Here is a 12616-nt window from a genome sequence, read left to right on the forward strand (position 1 = left end):
TCCTTTTCCTTTTGTGATGTGCTTTCCTTCCTTCATTTGCTGTGGTCTGCCTCTTTGGCTCAGACCAGCCCCCTGATTCTGAGGGGCTCTTTGCTCCCACAGAAAGTGGGATGTTACACTGGAAGCTGGGGTTGTCATATTTCAAACAATGAAAATCCTGACAGAAAAGTTGTTTTTTTGCAAAATTTCAAAAATGCTGTTTTTGATCTACTTTTATGGAAAATCAGGGGGGAAATGACACTGCCGACATGGGCTGCTGACTGCAGTATTCCAGGAAATTCCTGAAGTATGGCAACTCTGCCAGAAGCGATACTCCAAGAGACTGATACTGTATCTGAGGGACAGCAGCAAAGATGTACTGCTGGCATATGTGGGAAGGCACTTGAGCCTGGAAGTAAGGAACACAGGAGGCATAATGAGGGCCAACCAGGGCAAGTCCAAAAGGAGCCCTGGTGGGACGGAGACCAGCTCAGGCCCAGTCCCTACAAGGACTGGTTCTTCTTGTGCTTGGGGGTTCATGCTGTGAGCCCTGTATCCTGTGCTCAGGTTGCAGCTATGTGCAAATAACTCAACACCTCCTAAAGACACCACAGTCTTGCCAATCGGAGAATGGCGTGCACACAGCATTATCTTCTGCTCAGCGGTACTGGTCTCAGAAACTCAGCCAGGGAAGCGTAGTCTCTATAGTTGCCTATCTGTTCTGTCAGTGTGATGTTCACATCTCCTGTCATCTTTGGCTCTAGGTTGTCAATCAAAGAAGCAAAGGAATTCGCAAGGTGGAGGTGGAGAACTCGGAGCGAGAGACCAGGCCCTCATGAGCACTGAACCAGTCAGGCATGCTATTGTGGGCCACCTGCAGGCTGGGCTACAGCATCTTCTGCCTCCAGGCATATTGGCCTCAGGTCCCGTCCCCCCCCCCCCAACATCAGGTTAGCGGTGAAAGGTCAACACTGGAAATTTAAAATCATGGCAAAGAGGATCAGGCTGAATGGCAGTGCTGAGTAAGTGGCACAAGCTGCAGAAAGGTATAGACAAATAGTCTGATCCATTCAGAGCTTCTCCTGCAGAAGCCCACTGGCAATGCTTGGAAACAGGAAGATAAGACTACCAGGGGCTCCTACCAGCCATGGTGGGTAGGCTCCTGAAGGCCAGTTGCTGGGAATCACAAGTGCAGAGAATGTTGCTGCCCTGAGGTGCAGCTTCCCAGTGGGCCTCTGGGGACAAGCACAGTTGAACTCTGGAACTCACTCCCACAGGAGGCAGTGATTGCCCCCAGCTTGTTGTTGTTTAGTCGTTTAGTCGTGTCCGACCCTTTGTGACCCCCTGGACCAGAGCACGCCAGGCCCTCCTGTTTTCCACTGCCTCCCACAGTTTGGTCAAACTCATGCTGGTAGCTTCAAGAACACTGTCCAACCATCTCATCCTCTGTCGTCCCCTTCTCCTTGTGCTCTCAAGCTTTCCCAGCATCAGGGTCTTTTCCACCAGCTTGGATGGCTTAAAAAGAGGATTAGAGAGAAGAGGGCTATCGGTGACTACTAGCCACAACGGCTATGCTCTGCCTCCACAGCTGGAGACAGCAGGTACTTCTGAATGCCAGTTGCTGGAAGCCACAGGAGGAGAGAGTTGCTCTTGTGCTTGGATCCTGCTTGTGGGTCTCCCAGAGGCATCTGGTTGGCCACCAGGAGAACAAGATGCGGGACTAGATGGGCTATTGGCCTGATCCAGCAGGCACTTCATATTTTATTATGTTCTTAAAAGAACTTGCAGAACGTCTTCAGGCTGCAGAATTTGGATAGTATTTTTGAAGCCTAGACCAGGAGTTGGCCCTTCAGATGTTGGTGGAACCCCAACACCTGCAATCTCAAACTCTTGGTGGCTTGGGCAGATGGAAGTTTGGGTTCAACAAGATCTGTTGGGCCACAGGTCCTGCCCCAGCCAAATCAGTATTCTTTTCCCAACAGGCGCCAGAGAGATGCCTCTTAGGAGCCCTTGAGCAGGCCATCCAGGCAGTGTGTCTTCTCCAGTTCCTTAATTTCCAGCATCTGGTCTCTGGAGGTAGACCTGCCTCTGAACATGGAGACTTCATAGCTCAACATTTGTTCTAATAACATAAGCAAATGCTTTGCCAGATCAGACAAAATGTTTGTCTAGGTCTGCCTTTACACAGCACCTATCACATTTTCAGGGCATTTCCCGAACTGTTTGTTTGTTTGTTTTTCATACCCCACCCATCTGGCTGGGTTTACCAGCCACTATGGGTGGCTTCCAACAAAATATTAAAATACAATAATTCAATTAAAAACTTCCCTGAACAGGGCTGCCTTCAGATGTCTTCTAAAAGTCAGATAGTTGTTTATTTCTTTGACATCTGGTGGGAGGGCATTCCACAGGGTGGGTGCCACTACCAAGAATGCCCTCTGCCTGGTTCCCTGTAACTTCACTTCTCGCAATGAGGGAACTGCCAGAAGGCCCTCGGAGCTGGACTTCAGTGCCCAGGTTGAACAATGGGGGTGGAGACACTCCTTTAGGTATACTCCTTTAGGCTGAGGCCATTTAGGGCTTTGAGGGTCTGTATTATAATCTGAGTTTTCATTCCACATAAAAGTCTCTTCCAAAGACGTAGTGAAATATAAGTTTAGTGCTTGCTTCTGTGTTATTTGCTTCCAGGAAAAAAATCCATTTGCAAACAACACATTTGCTAAGATTGCACTATATTCCCCAACATTTCTAGCAGTGGCTTTTATGTCATGTGAAAGCTCAAATAAAGCACAGAAATTAACAGTTAGGGAAACATTGTGAACATGGAATAAACTGTCCTATGAAAGCAGTCAGCAGGCTGTTGCAAAAGATAGTGACACCTACCTGCTTCTCTTGCCTGCTCCCCCCGGCTTCTGAAACGCAGAGGTAAATAAATTAATTTAAGATCCATTTATCTAGAAATGATCTAGTGAATCAGAGTTATGAAAAAAAATTCCATCAATTTGGAGCAGGATCCATTGGGAAATCAATAGGCAGTCAATGATTAAATTGCCTTCTGTGATATTCAAATTCTAAATTTGCATATGCACACATGCAATCTGAGCATATTTGCCCAGGGGCCTGCACCCTAGTTCTTTTTGTTACATAGCAACACCCCTGGTCACTGGACATGGAGGTTTTACATCGCTGTTAAACAGTTGTCATGGGCCACCCAAGCAGGGGCCACGTCCTAAGACAGTATGTGCTCAGGCTCAAGGTTGCCTCCCAGGCTGGTCCCTTCCAAGTCAGGAATCCCTGCATCACCTCCATTTGAATGGAAATTATTTGGAAACTGCTGGAGAGTTGCAATTTGGAAGGGTGAAGCTGTCCCCATCTCTTCCCATTGGCATTTCCATGTCAAGAATTTCAACATGCCACTAAATTCTCCTTTTTTCAGTATAGTGCCAATCCTTCAAGAGGGAGAGCGTGTGTGTTTCAGTGTTGCGCCTTCACCTGGTGAGCATTGGGTGGCAGTGGCAGACCATGACAAAGTGGGGCTTTGTGGAAAATGTCAGTGAGACTGCAAAGGATTCTCCATTTTGCATGCCATTTCAAGTTGAGGTAGAATTTTAAACTCCCTTAGCTTTCCTCTTTAAACAAAAGTGTTTGGATCCTAGAATCTCGGGAGTGTGTCTAGTTGTGCTGAGATGTGTATATTCAGAGCCACTTTCATCTTAGAACTTTATATGTCTCTGTGATGAGCCCTGGATTTCTATGCCGATTAAACAGGCTGAGCTCTAGTGAGCGTCAGATATGAAATGAATGCAGCTTTTGCTAATCTGGTACTCTCTGGATGTCTTGGCCTGCAGGTCCCATTGATAGAGCCTGAATTAAGAAGCCCTTGGTTGGGATTTAAACCTTGGAGACAGCTATGTCTATCCATCTAGGCCAGTCATGCCTCTTTGTAGTGGCAGTGGCTCTCCAGAGCCTCAGACAGAGACCTTTCCCAGGTCTGCCCTCTGGCCTCTTCGTTGGGAAATGTCAAGGACTGAACCTGGGACCTTTTGCCCTTGTTAGGAGACTGTGAAGGAGATGGAACCAAAAGGCTGAAGGTGACTCATGTAAAGCTTTGGAAGAAGTTGACCCCCGGGAGGGGGCGAAGTCGTGGCCATGGTCAGGAGGACCCTTGCCTGGGCTGCTCCTCTGCCTTTAAGACCAGCTCAATATGCAGGCAAAGCTTTTCACTGCAGGCAGATGAGCACTAGAAGCCCCCAGATGATGTGTGTAGATCAAGCTACTGGTGAGAGGCATAGGAGCAGGGTTTAGCATGAAAGCTGGCCACCTCAGAAGCAGCATTTGGCGCTCCTCTCAGCTTCATCTTCCCTGGAAAAGAGGCGTGGGACACGGAGAGAAACAACACGGAGCATGTTATTGAGCTGCCAGCCCAGGAAGGTGGTGAGGCCCAGCTCCCTTTTGGGCTCCTGCCCACAGTTCAGAAGTTGCTCTGTGAAGCTGACCTTGATGGGAAGTGACAGGCCAGGCTAAGCTGATGTTCATCTGCCTGCAAGGGGTGCAGGAAGATTGACAGGAGTGGAGATTTCAGTGGGGGGTGGGGAGAAACATCCAAAGCCTTGGTGGGCAAAGGGCAAGGAAGCCTTTATCTCCTTCATCCTGGGGCCTCTCCTGTACCTGGTGCTTTTCCAGCTACATGAGGAAGCGCAGGCAGGGCTCCCTCTGGGAGGAGGGCAACTGCGAGTCAGGAGCCCCCCCAAGAGGGCAGGATGGCCCTTCCCCAAAAAGGACTAAAAAATGAGCTCTAACTACCAGTGAGAGAGGAGGAGTCTTCCCATACTAGGACTGCTTATTGCATATTCATTCCATATCCAAGCATGTGTTTCTTTATTCATTACATTTATATATTGGGGTGTTAGGGTAGAACATCTGGTAGGGGAAACATCATGCTCCTTCTGGGGTAGTTTGTCCACCTTTGCTCCTCCCCGCCTGCCTGCCCACCCGCCGCCCACTGCCCTTCGGCTCTCACCTGTGGCTCCTAGAAGTGTTAGCATGCCACAGCAGCCACAATCTTGGGAACGGCTTTGACTGGCCAGCTAAACCAGGGCAGGAGAGCCGATGGGTCTCAAATCCTTGGGAAGTTAGAGACTTCCCTGCATGCAAAGACAGGCTCTGGCAGATGGATCTGAGGAGAGAGACCAAAAGTAGGTCCAACAGTCAGGAAGGTACCGTATTTTTCGCACCATAGGACGCACTTTTTCCCCTCCAAAAATGAAGGGGAAATGTGTGTGCGTCCTATGGTGCGAATGCAGGCTTTCGCTGAAGCCTGGAGAGTGAGAGGGGTCGGTGCGCTCCGGCTCCTTGCGGGGAGTTGCCAGCATGCCGAAGCCTGCGCGCGCTGAGCTCAGCGCGCCCAGGCTTCGCGGACCTCTCTGCAAGGAGCCGGAGCGCTCCGGCTCCTTGCGGGGAGTTGCCAGCATGCCGAAGCCTGCGCGCGCTGAGCTCAGCGCGCCCAGGCTTCGCGGACCTCTCCGCAAGGAGCCGGAGCGCTCCGGCTCCTTGCGGGGAGTTGCCAGCATGCCGAAGCCTGCACGCGCTGAGCTCAGCGCGCCCAGGCTTCGCGGACCTCTCCGCAAGGAGCCGGAGCGCTCCGGCTCCTTGCGGGGAGTTGCCAGCATGCCGAAGCCTGCGCGCGCTGAGCTCAGCGCGCCCAGGCTTCGCGGACCTCTCCACAAGCAGCGGGAATGCTCCCACGGCTTGCAGAGAACTGCCTGTTTGCGGGCTGGGGTCGGGGGAAGCTCGAGCTTCCCCCGCCCCAGCCCCGCGCCTGGGGGGGGGGAAAATAATTTTTCCCCTTTATTTCCCCCCCAAAAAATGGGTGCGCCCTATGGTCCGGTGCGCCCTATGGTGCGAAAAATACGGTAATTCTAATACTCTTTTGGTACTAGTGTCTGGCTGTTGCAAAGTTAACACTAAGTCATCTGCAAATGCCCTTAACTTGTAATTTTTGACTCCGACCTGAATACCTTTAACCAACTGGTCCCTTCTAATCATATTTAACAAAACCTCCAGGACTGATATAAAAAGCAAAGGGGATATTGGGCATCCCTGTCGTGTACCTTTTTCTATGGGTATTTCCTCCGTTACCACATTGTTTACAATTAATTTTGCTTTTTGTTTAAAGTATATTGCACCTATACCGTTTTCAAAACCTTGGCCTACCCCCATCCCTTGGAGATTCTTCTTCATAAAACTCCAGCAAATGTTGTCAAAGGCTTTCTCCGCATCCACAAAAATCAAAACAGCTTTCCTGTTAATGTCCACCTCTAATAACTCCAAAATGTCTATAATGTTCCTCACATTGTCTGACATCTGTCTCCCTGGGAGAAAGCCTGTCTGGTCCTTGTGAATCTTCCCTAACAGCACTCTCTTGAGTCTTTTTGCCAGAATGTCTGCAAAAATTTTGTAATCCACATTCAGTAAAGATATAGGGCGGTAGTTCCTGACCTGGTTCTTTTCAGTCTCTGTTTTTGGTATAAGTGAGATAAATGCCTCTTCCCACGATTCGGGAGCCTTTTTCCCCTCCAAAATTTCATTGCATACTTCCTTCAGTGGTTGTATTAATAATTTTTCCCAATCATCCATTTGTATGGTGTGTCCTATATCTTGTGCCCATTTAATTGTTACAGATTTGACCTCTTCATCTTTAGTCTCCCATTCTAATAATAAATTACACATTTTCTTTAAGAGTTTATTATTATCATCTACAATTTCTCTTTGAAATCTAGATATGATCTATCCAAATCCTCTCTTACTATCTTCTTTAAAAACCTCATTTAATTGACGATGCTGCAGCCAATCATGAATGTGTTCTCTTATCTCATCATAATCCTTAAGTTTTAATTTCCCTTCTCTTTCTATCTGCAAATCTTTATATGTCGGCCATTTCCCTTCCATATTTATCTTTTTAATTGAAATTGCTTCTGTTGGGGCGACCCACCACAGAGTTTTTTGTTCTAATAAATCTTTATATTTCCCCCATACTTTTATCAATGATTTCCTGATTATATGATTATGAAAAGCTTTATGTACTTTTGCTTAATTATACCATAAGTACACATACCAACCAAATCTATTATCATCTCCTTCCAGATCCAGTAAATCGGTATTTTCTAATTTAATCCAATCCCGGATCCAAGTAGCACAGCTCACTTCATAATAAAGTTTGAAATCTGGAAGGGAGAAACCTCCTCTATCTTTAGTATCTGTTAATATTTTATGTTTTATCCTTGGTTTCTTCCCTTTCCAGATAAATTTAGAAATATATTTGTCACGGCCACCCAGGACGGGTCCCAGCTCACAAGAGACCTCACTCCGTTGCAGTTTATTTACAGGAAAAGTTTATTGAAGATTTCTGCTTCTCGTACAGTTCAGCATCGTGGCCGTACGTCTGTCACGTTAGACCGCTGAAGTCCCCTCTGACTCCTCCCCTCTTCCACACCAACTTAATAGCCTGGCTCTAGACCACCTCTTCCTCTCCTTTCTTTTCCGCAGGGTCTTCCTGCCCCCCTGGGTTCCCTCTCTCCGTGACTCGCCTGAGGCTGAATCCTCTGCCGCCTCTTCCCCCCTCCTTCTGGCTTTAGGGCCGGGCTCCTCCCCTGAGCTCTCTCCACTTCCGCGCGCCTCTACGTTTGAACTTGGCGCGCGTACGTTGCTGCTGACCTTTCTTTCGACCGCTACACCACCCCTTGTTCTGCTCTCCACCCTTTCCGGCTGAACACCTTGCTCCAACCCCCTTTCTCTGTTCTCTCCTAATCCTGCTCCCTCCGAGAGGCTGACGACTCCACCCCCTTTACTCCGTTCCGGCTGAGACGCCTCTTGCTGCGTCTGTCTTCCACTGGGCTCCTCTCCGCTTCTCCCTTCTCCTCCCTTTTGCTTGATTAAGGTAACCCCCTTTTGAGAATCCTCTGACTCGCTGCTCAGACTCGTGGATTCCCTCAGAATTCCGTCATCTTCTTCCTCATCCTTCTGCCCCTCCTCCCACTCGCTCTCCGTCTCCTCTGTCATCTCCTCCTCTCTCCCAGAAACCCTGACATCCATCCCCCCCTCGAAGCCCCCCCTTCCCCCCTCCCGCTCGCCGGGTGCAGGTTGAGGAAAACGTGGTTCTTCCGGGGTCGGTTCAGGATACAAGTTGTCCACTTCAACGTTCTCCTCTGTCATCTCCGTATATGTGTGTTCGAACTCGGGTTCCCCACCCACAGACCTCACAGTCTCTTCCTCCATCACTGCTTCTCCTGGCGCTGCCTGCCAAGGACCTACCATCCATCTCTGACTCCATGCCTCCCTTGGCTGATCCACCCACCAACAAGGGCCTGTCTCCTCCCCCCCCCAGTCTCGGATCCCTGGTCGGGCTTGTTTCGGGCGTATGGCCCTCGGGTGAGGAGAAACCCTCGAACGTGCTGTCTGACAAAGTGGGTGTGAAAAGCCAATCATCAAAATACTCCTCGGGCATGGGCTTGTGCGGAAAAAGTGCATGGAACTCCTCCTTCAACAGGGGTTCGTCCAACGCGTAACCCGGCACCCAGCTATTGGCAGAGGCCGGAGTGCCTTCCCTGGCTAGAAAATATTCAACTCCCTCCTCCCCCCATCTCGAGTCCAGTATCTCTGTGACCTCGTTAAGAGGTTCTGGTCTTGGCGATTCCCCCCCCTCAGGCGCCCTCCTACGTGGCTCTGGGAGTGCTCCTGACTCTTGAAACCTGTGTGGGGTTTTGTAGGGAGTGAGCACCGACCTATGAAAGACCGGGTGCACCCTGGAACCCTCCGGAAGGGCTAGACGAAAAGCCACCGGATTGATCTTAGCCTCAACTTGATATGGCCCTAGCTGCCTGTGTCCTAACTTCTTCTTGGCCAATGACCTGGCCGGCATCGCGTGGGCTGCTAACCACACCCAGTCCCCAATCTGGATGTCCTCTCCCGCCCTCCTGTGCTTATCGGCCTGCACCTTATACGCCTGTTTTGCCAGCTCCAAATGTCTCCGCAGCTCCTCGTGCACCTCTTGCAACTCCGCTGCAAACTGGTCGGCATCTTGAGGCCCCCCCCCTCCTGGTGCCGCAAATCTCGGGAAGGTTCTGGGATGACGGCCATTGTTCGCGAAGAAAGGCGTCACCCCGGTGGATGCGTGTTTCGTGTTGTTGTAGGCGAATTCAGCCATCGGCAGATAGTCCACCCACGCCGCAGGTCGCTGGTTGGCGTAGCACCGCAGGTACTGCTGCATGATCGCGTTGACCCTCTCCGCTTGACCGTTGGTTTGTGGATGTCTCGCCGATGTCAGGTTGATTTTGACGTGCAAGATGCCCAGAAGCTTTCGCCAGAAAGTGGAAACAAACTGGCGCCCCCTGTCGGACAAGACGGACTGCGGAAGTCCATGCACTCTGAAGACGTGATCGATGAAGAGCTTTGCGGTCTGTTCTGCCGTCGCCACCTTGGCACAAGGGATGAAATGCGCCATCTTGGTGAACAAGTCCACCACCACTAACACCGCCGTCTTACCTCTGGAGCTGGGCAGGTCCGTAACAAAGTCCAACGCTACCCTCTCCCACGGTTGCTGCGGTGTCTCCAGCGGTTCTAGCAATCCCGCCTGCTTCTGGTGCACTGGTTTGGACCTCTGGCAGATATCACACCTGGCGACGTAGTCCGCCACCTCTCCTCTCATCTGGGGCCACCAAAAGTCTCTAGCCACCAACTCCATCGTCTTCTCTTTGCCGAAATGGCCTGCACTAGGGGCGTCATGCAATTGTTGCAGAACCTTGGCTCGAAGATCGTCGGTGGGCACGTAAAGGGCACCCTTACGAGTCAAAAGTCCATCTTGCAATTGGAACTCATCGTTGTCTCGCGACCCTCCGCGTAGCTCCTCCATCTTGGACTGTGCAAACTGATCCCTTTGCAACGCGCGTCGCACCGCGTCCAGGTCGACTGCGATGGTAGCGCACGTCCACGCCTGCGGTGCGAAAATGTGCTTTGCTGCGATTGGAGCTGCTTCCTCCAAGTATTGCGGCTTTCGGGACAGCGCGTCTGCAATAACATTGGAGTCTCCTGGGATGTATTCTATTTTGAAGTCGAAATCCGCAAAGAACTCCGCCCAGCGCATGTGTCGCTGGGTCTGTAACTTAGCCGTCCGCCAATACTCTAAGTTCTTGTGATCCGTGCGGACTTGCACCGTGTGCTTGGCTCCTATTAAGAAGTGTCGCCACGCTTTGAAAGCTGCATGAATGGCCAACAACTCCCTGTCCCATATGGTATAATTGCGCTCCGTCTTGCTGAGCTTCCGGGAGTAGAACGCACCCGGTCTCCAGTTGCCTTGTGAATCCTCTTGCAAAAGAACGGCCCCAACCGCTCTGTCTGACGCATCGGTCTCTACCCGCATGGGTCTGCCGGGATTCACGTGGAGCAGCTGCTCTTCGGAGGCGAAAAGACCTTTAAGCGTCCGGAAGGACCGCTCCGCTTGTTCGGTCCAGACGAACTTCTTCTTCTTGGAACTGAGGGTGTCAGTGATAGCCGCCGTCGCGTTCGCAAAACCTTTAATAAACTTGCGGTAAAAATTGGCAAAGCCGATGAACCTCTGGACCTCTTTCCGATTTCGAGGGCTCTTCCAGTCCAACAGCGCTTGAACCTTAGCCCTGTCCATGGCCAGTCCCTCGTCGGACAACTTGTAGCCAAGGAAATCAACCTCTCTGACATCAAACTGGCATTTTTCCAACTTGGCGTACAGCCTGTGGTCCTTCAGCCTCTGCAGGACCTCCCTCACGTCCTTATCGTGATCCTCCGGCGATTCCGAGAAAATCAGGATATCGTCGAGAAAGCAGACACACTTCTTGTAGAGGAGACCTGCTAGCACGTGGTGCATAAATGCTTGAAAAACGTGGCTGCCATTTTGGAGACCGAAAGGCATGACTCTGTATTCGTATGTGCCCAGAGGGGTGAACATGGCGGTCTTCCACTCATCTCCTTTCCGGATGCGGATGAGATTGTAAGCTCCACGTAGGTCCAGCTTGGTGAAAATCTTGCCCCTCCTGACGGTCGCTAAAAGGTCGTCAATCTTGGGCATGGGGAAAGCTTTGGGCTTAGTCAAGCTGTTTATGAACCTGTAATCCACTATAAGCCTTTTTTGGGGCGTGTTTTTCTTCTTCACAAAGAACACAGGGCTGCCACCCGCTGCTTTAGATTCCTGGATGAAACCTCGCTTGAGGTTATGGTCTATGAACTCCCGAAGCTCTTGCATCTCGTCTTCCAACATGGAGTACAGCTTGGCAGCAGGCAGTTGCGCCCCTGGCACTAAATCAATCGCGCAGTCGTAAGGTCTGTGAGGCGGCAACTTGTCAGCTTCCTTCTCACAGAAAACCTCCAAGAAGTCCTGGTACTTGTGAGGCACTGTTTGCACCATACCCAGATGCAACTGCTGCTCGGCTTCTCCTCCTTGATCGGTCTGAAAGCAATGCTGAGCACAATACGATGAACAAAAGGTGATCTGCCGCTGGTACCACGCAACCGCGGGACTGTGCCTCTCCAGCCAACTCATGCCTAACACGATGGGTGTGTCCGATAAGTGGGTGACATTGAAACTAATAAGTTCTCGATGGTTGCCAATCTGCATCATCATGGGAGGGGTTTGCTGCACCACTTGCCCCCCCAGCAACTTCCTGCCGTCTACCGTGACCACGTTTAGAGGCGTCGTTGCAGGCAGGAGCGCCATGTTGTGCTGCTTAACGAACTGCAGTCCCACGAAGTCGGCGTTGCTTCCCGAATCGATCGTTATTGGAACCTCGAGGAGTCTCCCATCAGGCAACTGGAGTGTTGCTGTGAGCAGAACTGCCGGTCTGGGAGGCAAAGGGTCCACGCTCTGCAGTGATGCTGGGGGCTTGTCTACAGATCCGCCTGGCTGAGCCCCAGTAGCTCTGCTTCCAGCCAGGCACTGTCGTTTCCCTGAAGCTGCTCCCCTGGTTGCACCTCTGCTGTTACAGTTGCCAGTGCTGCAGTGTGCTTCTGGAGCCTCTGGGGGCACTCTTTCGCCATATGGTGCGCACTGTCACAGATGTAACACTTCCTGGTTCCTCTAGGAGGCTTCGCTTTGGCTGCACCAGGGACAGGGCTCTGGGATGGCTTCTGAGCCCTAGCACCACCAATCTCCATTGGCTCCTCGCTGTCCTTCCCCATTGGCGAGGGGTGCGCACGGCTGAAATCCCTGTGCACAAAAGGGAGAGTCCTCGCTTGCGCACGCGCTTGGGGCCCGTCCTCCTCGTGCCACGGACGTCCCTCATGTCGAATTCCAATAGCTAAAGCCCGTTGCACCACGTCTTCTAGGGTCTGGGGTCTGTCCCCCCTAGCGATCTCATCCTTGATGGGGGGGCTCAATCCCTCCCAAAAAAGATCTCTGACCGGCTTACTGTCCTTTGGCCAATCTAAGGCGGTGAGCAATGCAAAAAATTTAGAGTGGTATTGGCGCACAGTCGCTTTCCCCTGCCTCAGCCCGTGCATTTGACGGCGCGCAATGTCCACATCCACAGAGGATTGAAAACAAGAATCCATCGCTTTGATGAGCGCAGTTGAATTGCGACGGGCCGGTCCATCTTCGCGCCACAGATTGCGTAGC

Source organism: Podarcis melisellensis (genome assembly GCF_964234715.1).
Source record: "Podarcis melisellensis genome assembly, chromosome: 13".
Classification (NCBI taxonomy): Eukaryota; Metazoa; Chordata; class Lepidosauria; order Squamata; family Lacertidae; genus Podarcis; species Podarcis melisellensis.